Source organism: Pseudophryne corroboree, chromosome 2 (genome assembly GCF_028390025.1).
Source record: "Pseudophryne corroboree isolate aPseCor3 chromosome 2, aPseCor3.hap2, whole genome shotgun sequence".
NCBI lineage: Eukaryota > Metazoa > Chordata > Amphibia > Anura > Myobatrachidae > Pseudophryne > Pseudophryne corroboree.
The window spans coordinates 947,116,118-947,134,433 of record NC_086445.1 but is presented as its reverse complement, the minus strand read 5'-3'; the positions used below and the strand labels follow the sequence as shown (position 1 = coordinate 947,134,433).

At 47.8% G+C, this 18,316-nt stretch overlaps 1 long non-coding RNA gene across 1 annotated transcript in view; it reads left to right on the top strand.

Annotated features, from left to right (window-relative positions):
• LOC135050129 (uncharacterized) overlaps nucleotides 1-17,737 on the top strand; it is a 28,724-nt gene extending 10,987 nt beyond the window's left edge. The window contains exon 4 of the long non-coding RNA XR_010241546.1: nucleotides 17,428-17,737. This is a non-coding gene — a long non-coding RNA (uncharacterized LOC135050129). The remainder of the gene's footprint in view (nucleotides 1-17,427) is intronic.
• Nucleotides 17,738-18,316: the final 579 nt, after the last annotated feature.

Sequence of the window (18,316 nt, the reverse complement as noted above, 5' to 3'; positions counted from 1 at the left end):
TATGGTATCCTTGGACATCAAGGATGCGTATCTCCACGTTCCAATTTACCCCTCACACCAGGGGTACCTCAGGTTCGTTGTACAAAACTGTCACTATCAGTTTCAGACGCTGCCGTTCGGATTGTCCACGGCACCTCGGATCTTTACAAAGGTAATGGCCGAGATGATGATTCTTCTTCGAAGAAAAGGCGTATTAATTATCCCATACTTGGACGATCTCCTAATAAGGGCGAGGTCCAGAGAACAGCTAGAGATGGGATTAGCACTGTCTCAAGAAGTGCTAAAACAGCACGGGTGGATTCTGAATATTCCAAAATCCCAGTTAATGCCGACAACTCGTCTGCTGTTCCTAGGGATGATTCTGGACACGGTTCAGAAAAAGGTTTTTCTCCCGGAGGAAAAAGCCAAGGAGTTATCCGAGCTTGTCAGGAACCTCCTAAAACCAGGAAAGGTGTCTGTACATCAATGCACAAGAGTCCTGGGAAAAATGGTGGCTTCTTACGAAGCAATTCCATTCGGCAGATTCCACGCGAGAATTTTCCAAAGGGATCTGTTGAACAAATGGTCAGGGTCGCATCTTCAGATGCACCTGCGGATAACCCTGTCTCCAAGGACAAGGGTGTCTCTTCTGTGGTGGTTGCAGAGTGCTCATCTATTGGAGGGCCGCAGATTCGGCATACAGGATTGGATCCTGGTGACCACGGACGCCAGCCTGAGAGGCTGGGGAGCAGTCACACAAGGAAGAAACTTCCAGGGAGTATGGACGAGCCTGGAAACGTCTCTTCACATAAACATTCTGGAACTAAGAGCAATATACGATGCTCTAAGCCAGGCAGAACCTCTGCTTCAGGGAAAACCGGTGTTGATCCAGTCGGACAACATCACGGCAGTCGCCCATGTGAACAGACAGGGCGGCACAAGAAGCAGGAGTGCAATGGCAGAAGCTGCAAGGATTCTTCGCTGGGCAGAGAATCATGTGATAGCACTGTCAGCAGTGTTCATCCCGGGAGTGGACAACTGGGAAGCAGACTTCCTCAGCAGACACGATCTTCACCCGGGAGAGTGGGGACTTCATCCAGAAGTCTTCCACATGCTGGTAACCCGTTGGGAAAGACCAATGGTGGACATGATGGCGTCTCGCCTCAACAAAAAACTGGACAGGTATTGCGCCAGGTCAAGAGATCCGCAGGCAATAGCTGTGGACGCGCTGGTAACGCCTTGGGTGTACCAGTCGGTGTATGTGTTTCCTCCTCTGCCTCTCATACCAAAAGTATTGAGAATTATACGGCAAAGAGGCGTAAGAACGATACTAGTGGTTCCGGATTGGCCAAGAAGGACTTGGTACCCGGAACTTCAAGAGATGATCACGGAAGATCCGTGGCCTCTACCTCTAAGGAGGGACTTGCTTCAGCAGGGTCCCTGTCTGTTTCAAGACTTACCGCGGCTGCGTTTGACGGCATGGCGGTTGAACGCCGGATCCTAAAGGAAAAAGGCATGCCGGAAGAAGTCATTCCTACTTTGATTAAAGCAAGGAAGGAAGTAACCGTGCAACATTATCACCGAATTTGGCGAAAATATGTTGCGTGGTGCGAAGATCGGAGTGCTCCGACGGAGGAATTTCAACTGGGTCGATTCCTACATTTCCTGCAATCAGGATTGTCAATGGGTCTCAAATTGGGATCTATTAAGGTTCAAATTTCGGCCCTGTCGATTTTCTTTCAAAAAGAATTGGCTTCAGTCCCTGAAGTCCAGACCTTTGTTAAGGGAGTGCTGCATATACAGCCTCCTGTGGTGCCTCCAGTGGCACCGTGGGATCTCAATGTGGTTTTGGATTTCCTAAAATCTCATTGGTTTGAACCACTAAAAAAGGTGGATTTGAAATATCTCACATGGAAAGTGACCATGCTTCTAGCCCTGGCTTCTGCCAGGAGAGTGTCAGAATTGGCAGCTTTATCTTACAAAAGCCCATATCTGATTTTCCATTCGGACAGGGCAGAACTGCGGACTCGTCCGCATTTTCTCCCTAAGGTGGTGTCAGCATTTCATCTGAACCAGCCTATTGTAGTGCCTGCGGCTACAAGTGACTTGGAGGACTCCAAGTTACTGGACGTTGTCAGAGCATTAAAAATATATATTGCAAGGACAGCTGGAGTCAGAAAATCTGACTCGTTGTTTATATTGTATGCACCCAACAAGATGGGTGCTCCGGCGTCTAAGCAGACGATTGCTCGTTGGATCTGTAGCACAATCCAACTTGCACATTCTGTGGCAGGCCTGCCACAGCCTAAATCTGTAAAGGCCCACTCCACAAGAAAGGTGGGCTCATCTTGGGCGGCTGCCCGAGGGGTCTCGGCATTACAACTTTGCCGAGCAGCTACGTGGTCAGGGGAGAACACGTTTGTAAAATTTTACAAATTTGATACTCTGGCTAAGGAGGACCTGGAGTTCTCTCATTCGGTGCTGCAGAGTCATCCGCACTCTCCCGCCCGTTTGGGAGCTTTGGTATAATCCCCATGGTCCTTTCAGGAACCCCAGCATCCACTAGGACGATAGAGAAAATAAGATTTTACTTACCGATAAATCTATTTCTCGGAGTCCGTAGTGGATGCTGGGCGCCCATCCCAAGTGCGGATTATCTGCATAAATTGTACATAGTTATTGTTAACTAATTCGGGTTATTGTTGAAGGAAGCCATCTTTCAGAGGCTCCGCTGTTATCATACTGTTAACTGGGTTTAGATCACAAGTTGTACGGTGTGATTGGTGTGGCTGGTATGAGTCTTACCCGGGATTCAAAATCCTCCCTTATTGTGTACGCTCGTCCGGGCACAGTACCTAACTGGAGTCTGGAGGAGGGTCATAGGGGGAGGAGCCAGTGCACACCACCTGATCGGAAAAAGCTTTACTTTTTGTGCCCTGTCTCCTGCGGAGCCGCTATTCCCCATGGTCCTTTCAGGAACCCCAGCATCCACTACGGACTCCGAGAAATAGATTTATCGGTAAGTAAAATCTTATTATTTTCTTGCAGCGTCGTGACCACGCCCCCAATTGAAGCCACGCCCCCATATTTTGCCCGGGGCGCCACAAGTCTTAGAACCGGCCCTGACTGGGATCAGTACTAAATGCCGCCGGCCGGAATCCCAGCGGTCGAAATACCGACGCCGGAATCCCGACCACGCAATCCCGACAGGGGTGGCGATCGGAATGCAGCCCCTTGCGGGCTCGCTTCGCTCGCCACACTGCGGGCGCGGTGCTTCGCTACGCTCGGCACACTATTATATTCTCCCTCTATGGGTGTCGTGGACACCCACGGAGGGAGAATATGTCGGGATTGTGGTGGTCGGGATTACGGCGTCGGTATTTCGACCGCCGGGATTCCGGCCGGCGGCATCTTGACTGCATCCCAAAACACGGGTTGACGCATGTTCACATGTAATAACTCAGATTATTTTTGGCAGTGCGAAAGGGGCATGAGTGGCCATAATAAAACTATTTGGTGTAATTAAATTGGGTCAAATTCTGTTATATGCATTTTTTAAATAAAAAAATGAAAAAATTATAGAATGCATTTTGGGGGATATCCAATTATTCCCGGTAAAACAATGGGTCACTTTTTTCCGATGTTTCACCGATTTTATTTATTATTTACAGTAGAGATGAGCGGGTTCGGTTCCTCGGAATCCGAACCCGCCCGAACTTCAGTTTTTTTTACACGGGGCCGAGCGACTCGGATCTTCCCGCCTTGCTCGGTTAACCCGAGCGCGCCCGAACGTCATCATCCCGCTGTCGGATTCTCGCGAGGCTCGGATTCTATCGCGAGACTCGGATTCTATATAAGGAGCCGCGCGTCGCCGCCATTTTCACACGTGCATTGAGATTGATAGGGAGAGGACGTGGCTGGCGTCCTCTCCGTTTAGAGTGACTAGTACTAGAGAGAGACACAAATTTTGGGGAGCATATAGGAGGAGCACTACTTGCTGCTGATAGTGTGACCAGTGACCAGTGCCACCAGTTTAATTAATCCGTTCTCTGCCTGAAAAAAAACGATACACAGTGTGACACAGTCACACATACCATATCTGTGCTCAGCCCAGTGTGCTGCATCATATACTGTATATCATTATCTGACTGTGCTGAGTGCTCACTGCTCACACAGCTTAATTGTGGGGGAGACTGGGGAGCAGTTATAGCAGGAGTACATATTTTAAGTACAGTGCACACTTTTGCTGCCAGAGTGCCACTGCCAGTGTGACTGACCAGTGACCACTGACCACCAGTATTGTGATTGTCTGCTGACCACCAGTATATTGTGATTGTCTGCCTGAAAAAGTTAAACACTCGTCGTGTGGTGTTTTTATAAACGCATTCTGCAGACAGTGTCCAGCAGGTCCGTCATTACATAATATATACCTGTCCGGCTGCAGTACTAGTGTGATATATATATATATATATATATATATATATATATATATATTTTAATTTTATCTCATTATCATCCAGTCTATATTAGCAGCAGACACAGTACGGTAGTCCACGGCTGTAGCTACCTCTGTGTCGGCAGTCGCTCGTCCATCCATAATTGTATACCACCTACCCGTGGTTTTTTTTTTTTTTCTATCTTCTTGATACTAGTAGCTTACTTTAGGAGTCTGCAGTGCTGAGTCTGACAGACAGTGTCCAGCAGGTCCGTCATTACATAATATATACCTGTCCGGCTGCAGTACTAGTGTGATATATATATATTTCTCTATCGTCCTAAGTGGATGCTGGGGTTCCTGAAAGGACCATGGGGAATAGCGGCTCCGCAGGAGACAGGGCACAAAAGTAAAGCTTTTACAGGTCAGGTGGTGTGTACTGGCTCCTCCCCCTATGACCCTCCTCCAGACTCCAGTTAGATTTTTGTGCCCGGCCGAGAAGGGTGCAATTCTAGGTGGCTCTCATAAAGAGCTGCTTAGAGAGTTTAGCTTAGGTTTTTTATTTTACAGTGATTCCTGCTGGCAACAGGATCACTGCAACGAGGGACAGAGGGGAGAAGAAGTGAACTCACCTGCGTGCAGGATGGATTGGCTTCTTGGCTACTGGACATGAAGCTCCAGAGGGACGATCACAGGTACAGCCTGGATGGTCACCGGAGCCACGCCGCCGGCCCCCTCACAGATGCTGAAGCAAGAAGAGGTCCAGAATCGGCGGCTGAAGACTCCTGCAGTCTTCTTAAGGTAGCGCACAGCACTGCAGCTGTGCGCCATTTTCCTCTCAGCACACTTCACACGGCAGTCACTGAGGGTGCAGGGCGCTGGGGGGGGGCGCCCTGGGAGGCAAATGAAAACCTTTAAAAAGGCTAAAAATACCTCACATATAGCCCCAGAGGCTATATGGAGATATTTACCCCTGCCTAAATGTACTAAATAGCGGGAGACGAGCCCGCCGAAAAAGGGGCGGGGCCTATCTCCTCAGCACACGGCGCCATTTTCTGTCACAGCTCCGCTGGTCAGGAAGGCTCCCAGGTCTCTCCCCTGCACTGCACTACAGAAACAGGGTATAACAGAGAGGGGGGGCAGAATAAATGGCAATATATTAATATAAAAGCAGCTATAAGGGAGCACTTAATCATAAGGCTATCCCTGTCATATATAGCGTTTTTTGGTGTGTGCTGGCAGACTCTCCCTCTGTCTCCCCAAAGGGCTAGTGGGTCCTGTCTTCGTATAGAGCATTCCCTGTGTGTCTGCTGTGTGTCGGTACGTGTGTGTCGACATGTATGAGGACGTTATTGGTGTGGAGGCGGAGCAATTGCCAAATATGAGGATGTCACCTCCTAGGGGGTCGACACCAGAATGGATGCCTTTATTTGTGGAATTACGGGATAGCGTCAACTCGCTTAAGCAGTCGTTTGCCGACATGAGGCGGCCGGACACTCAATTAGTGTCTGTCCAGGCGCCTCAAACACCGTCAGGGGCTGTAAAACGTCCCTTGCCTCAGTCGGTCGACACAGACCCAGACACAGGCACTGATTCCGGTGGTGAAGGTGACGAATCAACCGTATTTTCCAGTAGGGCCACACGTTATATGATTTTGGCAATAAAGGAGATGTTACATTTAGCTGATACTACAGGTACCACTAAACAGGGTATTATGTGGGGTGTGAAAAAACTACCAGTAGTTTTTACCGAATCAGAAGAATTAAATGACGTGTGTGATGAAGCGTGGGGTGCCCCGATAAAAAACTGCTAATTTCAAAGAAGTTATTGGCTTTATACCCTTTCCCGCCAGAGGTTAGGGAGCGCTGGGAAACACCTCCTAGGGTGGACAAAGCGCTAACACGCTTATCAAAACAAGTGGCGTTACCCTCTCCTGAGACGGACGCACTTAAAGATCCATCAGATAGGAGGATGGAAAATATCCAAAAAGGTATATACACACATGCAGGTGTTATACTACGACCAGCTATTGCGACTGCCTGGATGTGCAGTGCTGGGGTAGTTTGGTCAGAGTCCCTGATCGAAAATATTGATACCCTGGACAGGGACAATATTTTACTGTCGTTAGAACAAATAAAGGATGCATTTCTTTATATGCGTGATGCACAGAGAGATATCTGCACACTGGCATCACGGGTAAGTGCTATGTCCATTTCGGCCAGAAGAGCTTTATGGACACGACAGTGGACAGGCGATGCGTAGAGGAGTTATTTGAGGTCGGTCTATCGGATTTGGTGGCCACGGCTACGGCCGGGAAATCCACCTTTCTACCTCAAGTCACTCCCCAACAGAAAAAGGCACCGACCTTTCAACCGCAGCCCTTTCGTTCCTTTAAAAATAAGAGAGCAAAGGGCTATTCATATCTGCCACGAGGCAGAGGACGAGGGAAGAGACAGCAACAGGCAGCTCCTTCCCAGGAACAGAAGCCCTCCCCGGCTTCTACAAAAGCCTCAGCATGACGCTGGGGCTTCGCAAGCGGACTCGGGGGCGGTAGGCGGTCGTCTCAAAAATTACAGCGCGCAGTGGGCTCACTCGCAGGTAAATCCCTGGATCCTGCAGATAATATCTCAGGGGTACAGGTTGAAATTAGAGACAGAGCCACCTCGCCGTTTCCTGAAGTCTGCTTTACCAACGTCCCCCTCAGAAAGGGAGACGGTTTTGGAAGCCATTCACAAGCTGTATTCTCAGCAGGTGATAGTCAAGGTACCTCTTCTACAACAAGGGAAGGGGTATTATTCCACTCTATTTGTGGTACCGAAGCCGGATGGCTCGGTAAGGCCTATTCTAAATCTGAAGTCCTTGAACCTATACATAAAGAAGTTCAAGTTCAAGATGGAGTCACTCAGAGCAGTGATAGCGAACCTGGAAGAAGGGGACTTTATGGTATCCTTGGACATCAAGGATGCGTATCTCCACGTTCCAATTACCCCTCACACCAGGGGTACCTCAGGTTCGTTGTACAAAACTGTCACTATCAGTTTCAGACGCTGCCGTTTGGTTTGTCCACGGCACCTCGGGTCTTTACAAAGGTAATGGCCGAGATAATATTTCTTCTTCGAAGAAAAGGCGTATTAATTATCCCATACTTGGACGATCTCCTAATAAGGGCAAGGTCCAGAGAACAGCTAGAGATGGGTTTAGCACTATCTCAAGAGGTGCTAAAGCAGCACGGATGGATTCTGAATATTCCAAAATCCCAATTAATGCCGACAACTCGTCTGCTGTTCCTGGGGATGATTCTGGACACAGTTCAGAAAAAGGTTTTTCTTCCCGAAGAAAAAGCCAAGGAGTTATCTGACCTGGTCAGGAACCTCCTAAAACCAGGAAAGGTGTCTGTACATCAATGCACAAGAGTCCTGGGAAAAAATGGTAGCTTCTTACGAAGCAATCCCTTTCGGCAGATTCCATGCAAAGGGATCTGTTGGACAAATGGTCAGGGTCGCATCTTCAGATGCACCTGCGGATAACCCTGTCGCCGAGGACAAGGGTATCCCTTCTGTGGTGGTTGCAGGAGGCTCATCTATTGGAGGGCCGCAGATTCGGCAGGCAGGATTGGATCCTGGTGACCACGGATGCCAGCCTGAGAGGCTGGGGAGCAGTCACACAGGGAAGAAATTTCCAGGGAGTGTGGTCGAGCCTGAAAAAGTCTCTTCACATAAGCATTCTGGAACTAAGAGCAATCTACAATGCTCTAAGCCAGGCGGAACCTCTGCTTCAAGGAAGACCGGTGTTGATCCAGTCGGACAACATCACGGCAGTCGCCCATGTAAACAGACAGGGCGGCACAAGAAGCAGGAGGGCAATGGCAGAAGCTGCCAGGATCCTTCGCTGGGCGGAGAATCACGTGATAGCACTGTCAGCAGTATTCATCCCGGGCGTGGACAACTGGGAAGCAGACTTCCTCAGCAGACACGACCTTCACCCGGGAGAGTGGGGACTTCATCCAGAAGTTTTCCACATGCTATTAAACCGTTGGGTAAAACCAATGGTGGACATGATGGCATCTCGCCTCAACAAAACACTGGACAGGTATTGCGCCAGGTCAAGAGATCCGCAGGCAATAGCTGTGGACGCGCTGGTAACACCTTGGGTGTACCAGTCGGTATATGTGTTTCCTCCTCTGCCTCTCATACCAAAGGTATTGAGGATTATACGGCAAAGAGGAGTAAGACTAGTGGCTCCGGATTGGCCAAGAAGGACTTGGTACCCGGAACTTCAAGAGATGGTCACGGACGATCCGTGGCCTCTACTTCTGAGAAGGGACCTGTTTCAGCAGGGTCCTTGTCTTTTTCAAGACTTCCCGCTGCTGCGTTTGACGGCATGGCGTTGAATGCCAGATCCTAAAAGGAAAAGGCATTCCAGAAGAAGTCATTCCTACCTTGATAAAGGCAAGGAAGGAAGTCACCGCGAAGCATTATCGCCGTATTTGGCGACAATATGTTGCGTGGTGCGAGCAGCGGAGTGCTCCGATGGAGGAATTTCAACTGGGTCGTTTTCCTACATTTCCTGCAATCAGGATTGTCTATGGGTCTCAAATTGGGATCTATTAAGGTTCAAATTTCGGCCCTATCAATATTCTTCCACAAAGAATTGGCCTCAGTCCCTGAGGTCCAGATTTTTATCAAAGGAGTACTGCATATACAGCCTCCTGTGGTGCCTAAGGTGGCACCGTGGGATCTAAATGTAGTTTTAGATTTCCTCAAATCCAATTGGTTTGAACCACTAAAGAATGTGGATTTGAAATATCTCACATGGAAAGTGACTATGTTACTGGCCCTGGCTTCGGCCGGGAGAGTATCTGAACTGGCGGCTTTGTCTTATAAAAGCCCTTATTTAATTTTCCATTCGACATAGGGCAGAGCTGCGGACGCGTCCGCATTTTCTCCCTAAGGTGGTATCAGCGTTTCACCTGAACCAGCCTATTGTAGTGCCTGCGGCTACAGACGACTTGAAGGACTCCAAGTTGTTGGACGTTGTCAGAGCCTTAAAAATATACATTTAAAGGACGGCTGGAGTCAGAAAATCTGACTCGCTGTTTATACTGTATGCACCCAACAAGTTGGGTGCACCTGCTTCTAAGCAGTCGATTGCTCGTTGGTTTTGTAACAAAATTCAACTTGTACATTCTGTGGCAGGCCTGCCACAGCCTAAATCTGTTAAGGCCCATTCCGCAAGGAAGGTGGGCTCATCTTGGGCGGCTGCCCGAGGGGTCTCGGCATTACAACTCTGCCGAGCAGCTACGTGGTCAGGGGAGAACACGTTTGTAAATTTTTACAAATTTGATACCCTGGCAAAGGAGGACCTGGAGTTCTCTCATTCGGTGCTGCAGAGTCATCCGCACTCTCCCGCCCGTTTGGGAGCTTTGGTATAATCCCCATGGTCCTTTCAGGAACCCCAGCATCCACTTAGGACGATAGAGAAAATAAGAATTTACTTACCGATAATTCTATTTCTCGGAGTCCGTAGTGGATGCTGGGCGCCCATCCCAAGTGCGGATTATCTGCAATACTTGTACATAGTTATTGTTAACTAATTCGGGTTATTGTTTAGGAAGCCATCTTTCAGAGGCTCCTCTGTTATCATACTGTTAACTGGGTTTAGATCACAAGTTGTACGGTGTGATTGGTGTGGCTGGTATGAGTCTTACCCGGGATTCAAAATCCTCCCTTATTGTGTACGCTCGTCCGGGCACAGTACCTAACTGGAGTCTGGAGGAGGGTCATAGGGGGAGGAGCCAGTACACACCACCTGACCTGTAAAAGCTTTACTTTTGTGCCCTGTCTCCTGCGGAGCCGCTATTCCCCATGGTCCTTTCAGGAACCCCAGCATCCACTACGGACTCCGAGAAATAGAATTATCGGTAAGTAAATTCTTATTATTTTAATTTTATCTCATTATCATCCAGTCTATATTAGCAGCAGACACAGTACGGTAGTCCACGGCTGTAGCTACCTCTGTGTCGACAGTCGCTCGTCCATCCATAAGTATACTAGTATCCATCCATCTCCATTGTTTACCTGAGGTGCCTTTTAGTTGTGCCTATTAAAATATGGAGAACAAAAATGTTGAGGTTCCAAAATTAGGGAAAGATCAAGATCGACTTCCACCTCGTGCTGAAGCTGCTGCCACTAGTCATGGCCGAGACGATGAAATGCCAGCAACGTCGTCTGCCAAGGCCGATGCCCAATGTCATAGTACAAAGCATGTAAAATCCAAAACACCAAATATCAGTAAAAAAAGGACTCAAAAATCTAAAATAAAATTGTCGGAGGAGAAGCGTAAACTTGCCAATATGCCATTTACCACACGGAGTGGCAAGGAACGGCTGAGGCCCTGGCCTATGTTCATGGCTAGTGGTTCAGCTTCACATGAGGATGGAAGCACTCAGCCTCTCGCTAGAAAAATGAAAAGACTCAAGCTGGCAAAAGCACCGCAAAGAAGTGTGCGTTCTTCGAAATCCCAAATCCACAAGGAGAGTCCAATTGTGTCGGTTGCGATGCCTGACCTTCCCAACACTGGACGTGAAGAGCATGCGCCTTCCACCATTTGCACGCCCCCTGCAAGTGCTGGAAGAAGCACCCGCAGTCCAGTTCCTGATAGTCAGATTGAAGATGTCAGTGTTGAAGTACACCAGGATGAGGAGGATATGGGTGTTGCTGGCGCTGGGGAGGAAATTGACCAGGAGGATTCTGATGGTGAGGTGGTTTGTTTAAGTCAGGCACCCGGGGAGACACCTGTTGTCCGTGGGAGGAATATGGCCGTTGACATGCCTGGTGAAAATACCAAAAAAATCAGCTCTTCGGTGTGGAAGTATTTCAACAGAAATGCGGACAACATTTGTCAAGCCGTGTGTTGCCTTTGTCAAGCTGTAATAAGTAGGGGTAAGGACGTTAACCACCTCGGAACATCCTCCCTTATACGTCGCCTGCAGCGCATTCATAATAAGTCAGTGACAAGTTCAAAAACTTTGGGCGACAGCGGAAGCAGTCCACTGACCAATAAATCCCTTCCTCTTGTAACCAAGCTCACGCAAACCACCCCACCAACTCCCTCAGTGTCAATTTCCTCCTTCCCCAGGAATGCCAATAGTCCTGCAGGCCATGTCACTGGCAATTCTGACGAGTCCTCTCCTGCCTGGGATTCCTCCGATGCATCCTTGCGTGTAACGCCTACTGCTGCTGGCGCTGCTGCTGTTGCTGCTGGGAGTCGATGGTCATCCCAGAGGGGAAGTCGTAAGCCCACTTTTACTACTTCCACCAAGCAATTGACTGTCCAACAGTCCTTTGCGAGGAAGATGAAATATCACAGCAGTCATCCTGTTGCAAAGCGGATAACTGAGGCCTTGACAACTATGTTGGTGTTAGACGTGCGTCCGGTATCCGCCGTTAGTTCACAGGGAACTAGACAATTTCTTAAGGTAGTGTGCCCCCGTTACCAAATACCATCTAGGTTCCACTTCTCTAGGCAGGCGATACCGAGAATGTACACGGACGTCAGAAAAAGACTCACCAGTGTCCTAAAAAATGCAGCTGTACCTAATGTCCACTTAACCACGGACATGTGGACAAGTGGAGCAGGGCAGGGTCAGGACTATATGACTGTGACAGCCCACTGGGTAGATGTATGGACTCCCGCCGCAAGAACAGCAGCGGCGGCACCAGTAGAAGCATCTCGCAAACGCCAACTCTTTCCTAGGCAGGCTACGCTTTGTATCACCGGTTTCCAGAATACGCACACAGCTGAAAACCTCTTACGGCAACTGAGGAAGATCATCGCGGAATGGCTTACCCCAATTGGACTCTCCTGTGGATTTGTGGCATCGGACAACGCCAGCAATATTGTGTGTGCATTAAATATGGGCAAATTCCAGCACGTCCCATGTTTTGCACATACCTTGAATTTGGTGGTGCAGAATTTTTAAAAAAACGACAGGGACGTGCAAGAGATGGTGTCGGTGGCCAAAAGAATTGCGGGACACTTTCGGCGTACAGGCACCACGTACAGAAGACTGGAGCACCACCAAAAACGCCTGAACCTGCCCTGCCATCATCTGAAGCAAGAAGTAACGAGGTGGAATTCAACCCTATATATGCTTCAGAGGTTGGAGGAGCAGCAAAAGGCCATTCAAGCCTATACAATTGAGCACGATATAGGAGGTGGAATGTACCTGTCTCAAGCGCAGTGGAGAATGATTTCAACGTTGTGCAAGGTTCTGCAACCTTTTGAACTTGCCACACGTGAAGTCAGTTCAGACTCTGCCAGCCTGAGTCAGGTCATTCCCCTCATCAGGCTTTTGCAGAAGAAGCTGGAGGCATTGAAGGAGGAGCTAAAAGGGAGCGATTCCGCTAGGCATGTGGGACTTGTGGATGGAGCCCTTAATTCGCTTAACAAGGATTCACGGGTGGTCAATCTGTTGAAATCAGAGCACTACATTTTGGCCACCGTGCTCGATCCTAGATTTAAAACCTACCTTGGATCTCTCTTTCCGGCACACACAAGTCTGCTGGGGTTCAAAGACCTGCTGGTGACAAAATTGTCAAGTCAAGCGGAACGCGACTTGTCAACATCTCCTCCTTCACATTCTCCCGCAACTGGGGGTGCGAGGAAAAGGCTCAGAATTCCGAGCCCACCCGCTGGCGGTGATGCAGGGCAGTCTGGAGCGACTGCTGATGCTGACATCTGGTCCGGACTGAAGGACCTGACAACGATTACGGACATGTCGTCTACTGTCACTGCATATGATTCTCTCCCCATTGAAAGAATGGTGGAGGATTATATGAGTGACCGCATCCAAGTAGGCACGTCAGACAGTCCGTACTTATACTGGCAGGAAAAAGAGGCAATTTGGAGGCCCTTGCACAAACTGGCTTTATTCTACCTAAGTTGCCCTCCCACAAGTGTGTACTCCGAAAGAGTGTTTAGTGCCGCCGCTCACCTTGTCAGCAATCGGCGTACGAGGTTACTTCCAGAAAATGTGGAGAAGATGATGTTCATTAAAATGAATTATAATCAATTCCTCCGTGGAGACATTGACCAGCAGCAATTGCCTCCACAAAGTACACAGGGAGCTGAGATGGTGGATTCCAGTGGGGACGAATTGATAATCTGTGAGGAGCGGGATGTACACGGTGATATATCGGAGGATGATGATGAGGTGGACATCTTGCCTCTGTAGAGCCAGTTTGTGCAAGGAGAGATTAATTGCTTCTTTTTCGGTGGGGGTCCAAACCAACCCGTCATTTCAGTCAGTCGTGTGGCAGACCCTGTCACTGAAATGATGGGTTGGTTAAAGTGTGCATGTCCTGTTTATACAACATAAGGGTGAGTGGGAGGGCCCAAGGACAATTCCATCTTGCACCTCTTTTTTTCTTTCATTTTTCTTTGCGTCATGTGCTGTTTGGGGAGTGTTTTTTGGAAGGGCCATCCTGCGTGACACTGCAGTGCCACTCCTAGATGGGCCAGGTGTTTGTGTCGGCCACTAGGGTCGCTTAGCTTACTCACACAGCTACCTCATTGCGCCTCTTTTTTTCTTCTTTGCGTCATGTGCTGTTTGGGGAGTGTTTTTTGGAAGGGCCATCCTGCGTGACACTGCAGTGCCACTCCTAGATGGGCCAGGTGTTTGTGTCGGCCACTAGGGTCGCTTAGCTTACTCACACAGCTACCTCATTGCGCCTCTTTTTTTCTTCTTTGCGTCATGTGCTGTTTGGGGAGTGTTTTTTGGAAGGGCCATCCTGCGTGACACTGCAGTGCCGCTCCTAGATGGGCCAGGTGTTTGTGTCGGCCACTAGGGTCGCTTAGCTTAGTCATCCAGCGACCTCGGTGCAAATTTTAGGACTAAAAATAATATTGTGAGGTGTGAGGTGTTCAGAATAGACTGAAAATGAGTGGAAATTATGGTTTTTGAGGTTAATAATACTTTGGGATCAAAACGACCCCCAAATTCTATGATTTAAGCTGTTTTTTAGGGTTTTTTGAAAAAAACACCCGAATCCAAAACACACCCGAATCCGACAAAAAAAATTTGGTGAGGTTTTGCCAAAACGCGGTCGAACCCAAAACACGGCCGCGGAACCGAACCCAAAACCAAAACACAAAACCCGAAAAATTTCAAGTGCACATCTCTAATTTACAGGCGAGAAACCCTCCTCCTGACAACACACAGGTTCAGTGAAACCTGTGTGTCTTCGTGTGAAACAGCCCTGTTTTCGTCCAAAAACGGGGCTGTTTCCGGGGATTCTGCTTCACCTGAGGCAGGTGAAACAAAATCCCCAATAAGCCATCTTATCAGGGCTAATCAGGGCTAATTAGCTGGCCCCCGGCGGGACAATTACTGGGGCAAATTGGAAATAAGTGTTCTCATTAAATTTGGGGTAAAAATGGGTATTAGTATATATTTGGGTCATTTTAGGGGACTATTAAAAATAAGTGGAAACAGACCGATTACTCTCACCTGCAAGTCTAAAAACACTTGTGCCACTCATAAAGCACCCCAATATACCAGTCCCATACCTTGTACCCCAATTTCCATCACTTTGCATTTTTTTTACCCCAAAAATGACATGTCATTATTGGCCAATTAAAAATAATCAAAAACATCCAAGTGCTTAATTAGTAATTCACGGGGGTGTACCAGGGGTCCTAAACCAAATCCCCATATTTTTACCTTTTGCGCTACTTATCAACTGCTCAGAGATGGTGAAGAGAAATTTGTGATAAACCCTATTGAGACTTCTCGTCAATAACTTTTCGCAGCTAATTGGATACAGAGTTATCCCAAGTGCAATAAAATGTCCTGTTATTATTGTGAAACCGCCTTAACGTGGCTAATTGGATACCCCCTGTGTTGGTATTCTAAATGTCGAAATTCAGACCATGTTGACATTCTAAATATCGACGTTTGACTACATACCCTTTGGCACTTGGTGAATCATTCATATAGCAGTGCACTTTCATTTTTGTTCTCTGTGTAATTAACGGAGTATGGGGAAAAGCCAGAAGAACTTATTTATAACATACTGTATGCTTATCTGTCCAGCCCCTGTTTAGAGAGGTCATTTTCTCCCGGCCCCTAGGAAAAATAGGCTAGGTTATTATTCACACACACACACACACACACACACACACACACACACACACACACACACACACACACACACACACACACGTTATATTAGTCAGAAGCCAATTGACCTTCCAGCAGTGCTTACAGTGGTCCTAGAGAGGTGGTGGTACTCACCTCCCCCCTCCACCACGGCCGTGAAATAAAGGGATTGCGCGCGCCACAATAAAAGGGGCGTGGTCACCCAATAGTATCTCCAATTCAAATTATGCCGCACGGTAGCACTATCTTATTAACATTACACCACACATTAGTGCCTCTTATACACAAAGCCCGCAGTAGTAGCACCCCAAATACACATAATGCTCACAGCAATAGTGCCCCTTATACAATGCCCTCAGTAGTAGTGCCCCTTATGTCCCCAGGAGTGATGCCCCTTATAAAGTGCCCCCTATGCAATGCCCTCTCAGTAGTGCCCCCAGTGGTAATGCCCCATGTAGTGTTGCTCCCAGTAGTAATGCTCCCTGTAGTTATGCCCCCAGTCAGTAGATATGCCCCCAGTAGATATGCCCCCTGTAGTTATGCCCCAGTAGATTTGCCCCCAGTAGTTATGCCCCCAGTCAGTAGATATGCCCCCAGTCAGTAGATATACCCCCTGTAGTTATGCAACCAGTAGATATGCCCACAGTAGATGTGACCCCAGTAGATGTGACCCCAGTAGATGTGCCCCCAGCAGATATGCCCCCTGTAGTTATGCACCCAGTCAGAAGTTATGCACCCAGTAGATGTGCCCCCCAGTAGATGTGCCCCCCAGTAGATGTGCCCCCCAGTAGTTGTGACCCCAGCAATTGTGACCCCAGCAGATGTGCCCCCTAGTAGCGCTGCTTACACACATACAAAACCCCCCCAAAAAAACACTATACTCACCAGCCCCGCTCCTGCTTCCAGTCCGCTGCTGCCCTCCACCTGGCCATCCGCTCTTCGGATCTATGGGAGAGACGTCATGACTTCTAATTCTATTGAGCCGGAAGCTGGAGCTCAGGAGTGAGCTACCTATTCTATTAGAAGTCTCAGGAGTGAGCTCCGGCGTCCGGCGGCAACTGAGAGGAAGAAGCCGGGCGCCCGCTGGTAACAAAATCTCAGTGGGCGCCCGACTTCTCCCTGGGTTAGGTGAGCCGAAGGAGGCGGGACTGCGTTCCGGCGCCAAATGGACTGACGGAACGCAGTTCCGCCCCGTTTTGGCTTTAACCTCTACCTTCCAGTATGTTTTTAGACAGTTGAAGGAAACTAAAGGACCCAGCCTAACCCCATGGAAACACAGGCAGAAAAGAACTGCCCACAAAGAAACACGGACAGAAATGGACTATCCACACAAACATGGGCAGAAATGGACTGTCCACACAGAAACACGGGCAGAAATGGACTGTCCACACAGAAACACGGGCAGAAAAGGACTGTCCACACAGAAATACGGGCAGAAATAAACTGTACACACAGAAACACTGGCAGAAATAGACTGGGGTTTTTTTAATGACACTTTTTATGGGGATGGGGGTATATACATGATCGAAAAGTTTGCGAATATAAAAATAATCATATTATTTCTATGGTGTGTGTATGTGTGTGTGTGTATATATATATATATATATATGTAGTACAGTGTACATATACAGTATACAAGATGTACTGTATATCTATAACTGCACAGAATGATTAAGGTACGACCTCAAGCTGCATTGCCGTTATTTCACATACAGTATCCGCAGCTGAATAAACAGACTCACTGGGACTTCTTTCCTGATTTATCTCTCACATAGAAATCACAAAGATATATACAGCACATTCTGGCTGCCTAAGATTTACATTAATTGGTTTTCTTGTTTTTGTTCCGCAGTTTATAAAGCTCACAGGAACGAAAAACGTGCACGTAAAAACCATTGCTCATCTATGACTAGCAACATACTGTTTTTATGGCATTGCTCTGATATCATGACACGATGGTAGAACATGTATCAGCAATGTTTCACACAGACTAGCAACGCATCAATTCCTGCATAAATCCAATAAATTAGAAGAAAAGAAAAAAACACAGCATCACGAGCTCCATCAGTACTCACTGAAGATTGATAGTGTGACAGTCAGTCTGGAAAGTTGATAGCTCTGCTCAAGAGACTTATACACTGTTCATAAAGCATCAACCAGTATAGACTGTATTTCTGCTAGATTGTGTTCTCACAAGCTGGGCTCTCTCTCCTCTCTGTTCCCTATGTACTTATGTCAAATATGCACTTCAATTAACCACTGTATATAGGTAGATAATCTAATTGTGCTTTAAAAAAAATAACAATAAAATAATAATAATAATAGTTAAAAAAAAAAAAAAAATATGTTACATTTTTAAAAGGGTGTCTAGCTTTCCATCCACTCACTGAGGAGCTGGGTTTGATGTACTGTATCAAGCAGTAAAAACAGTGGAAAAGTGGACCAATGAAGAAGTTGCCCACGTCGGTTACAAATCTGAAAAAAGTGTGACCCTTTAAAATGTTTTACTATAAAGTATAATTTTCTATCATGTATATAACAGGGATAAAAAAAAATAGGATTTTAATTACCTACCGGTAAATCCTTTTCTCGTGGTCCGTAGAGGATACTGTGGTCCACATTAGCACCATGGGGTATAGACGGGTCCACTAGGAGCCATGGGTACTTTAAGAAATTGATAGTGTGGGCTGGCTCCTCCCTCTATGCCCCTCTTACCAGACTCGGTCTAGGAAACCGTGCGC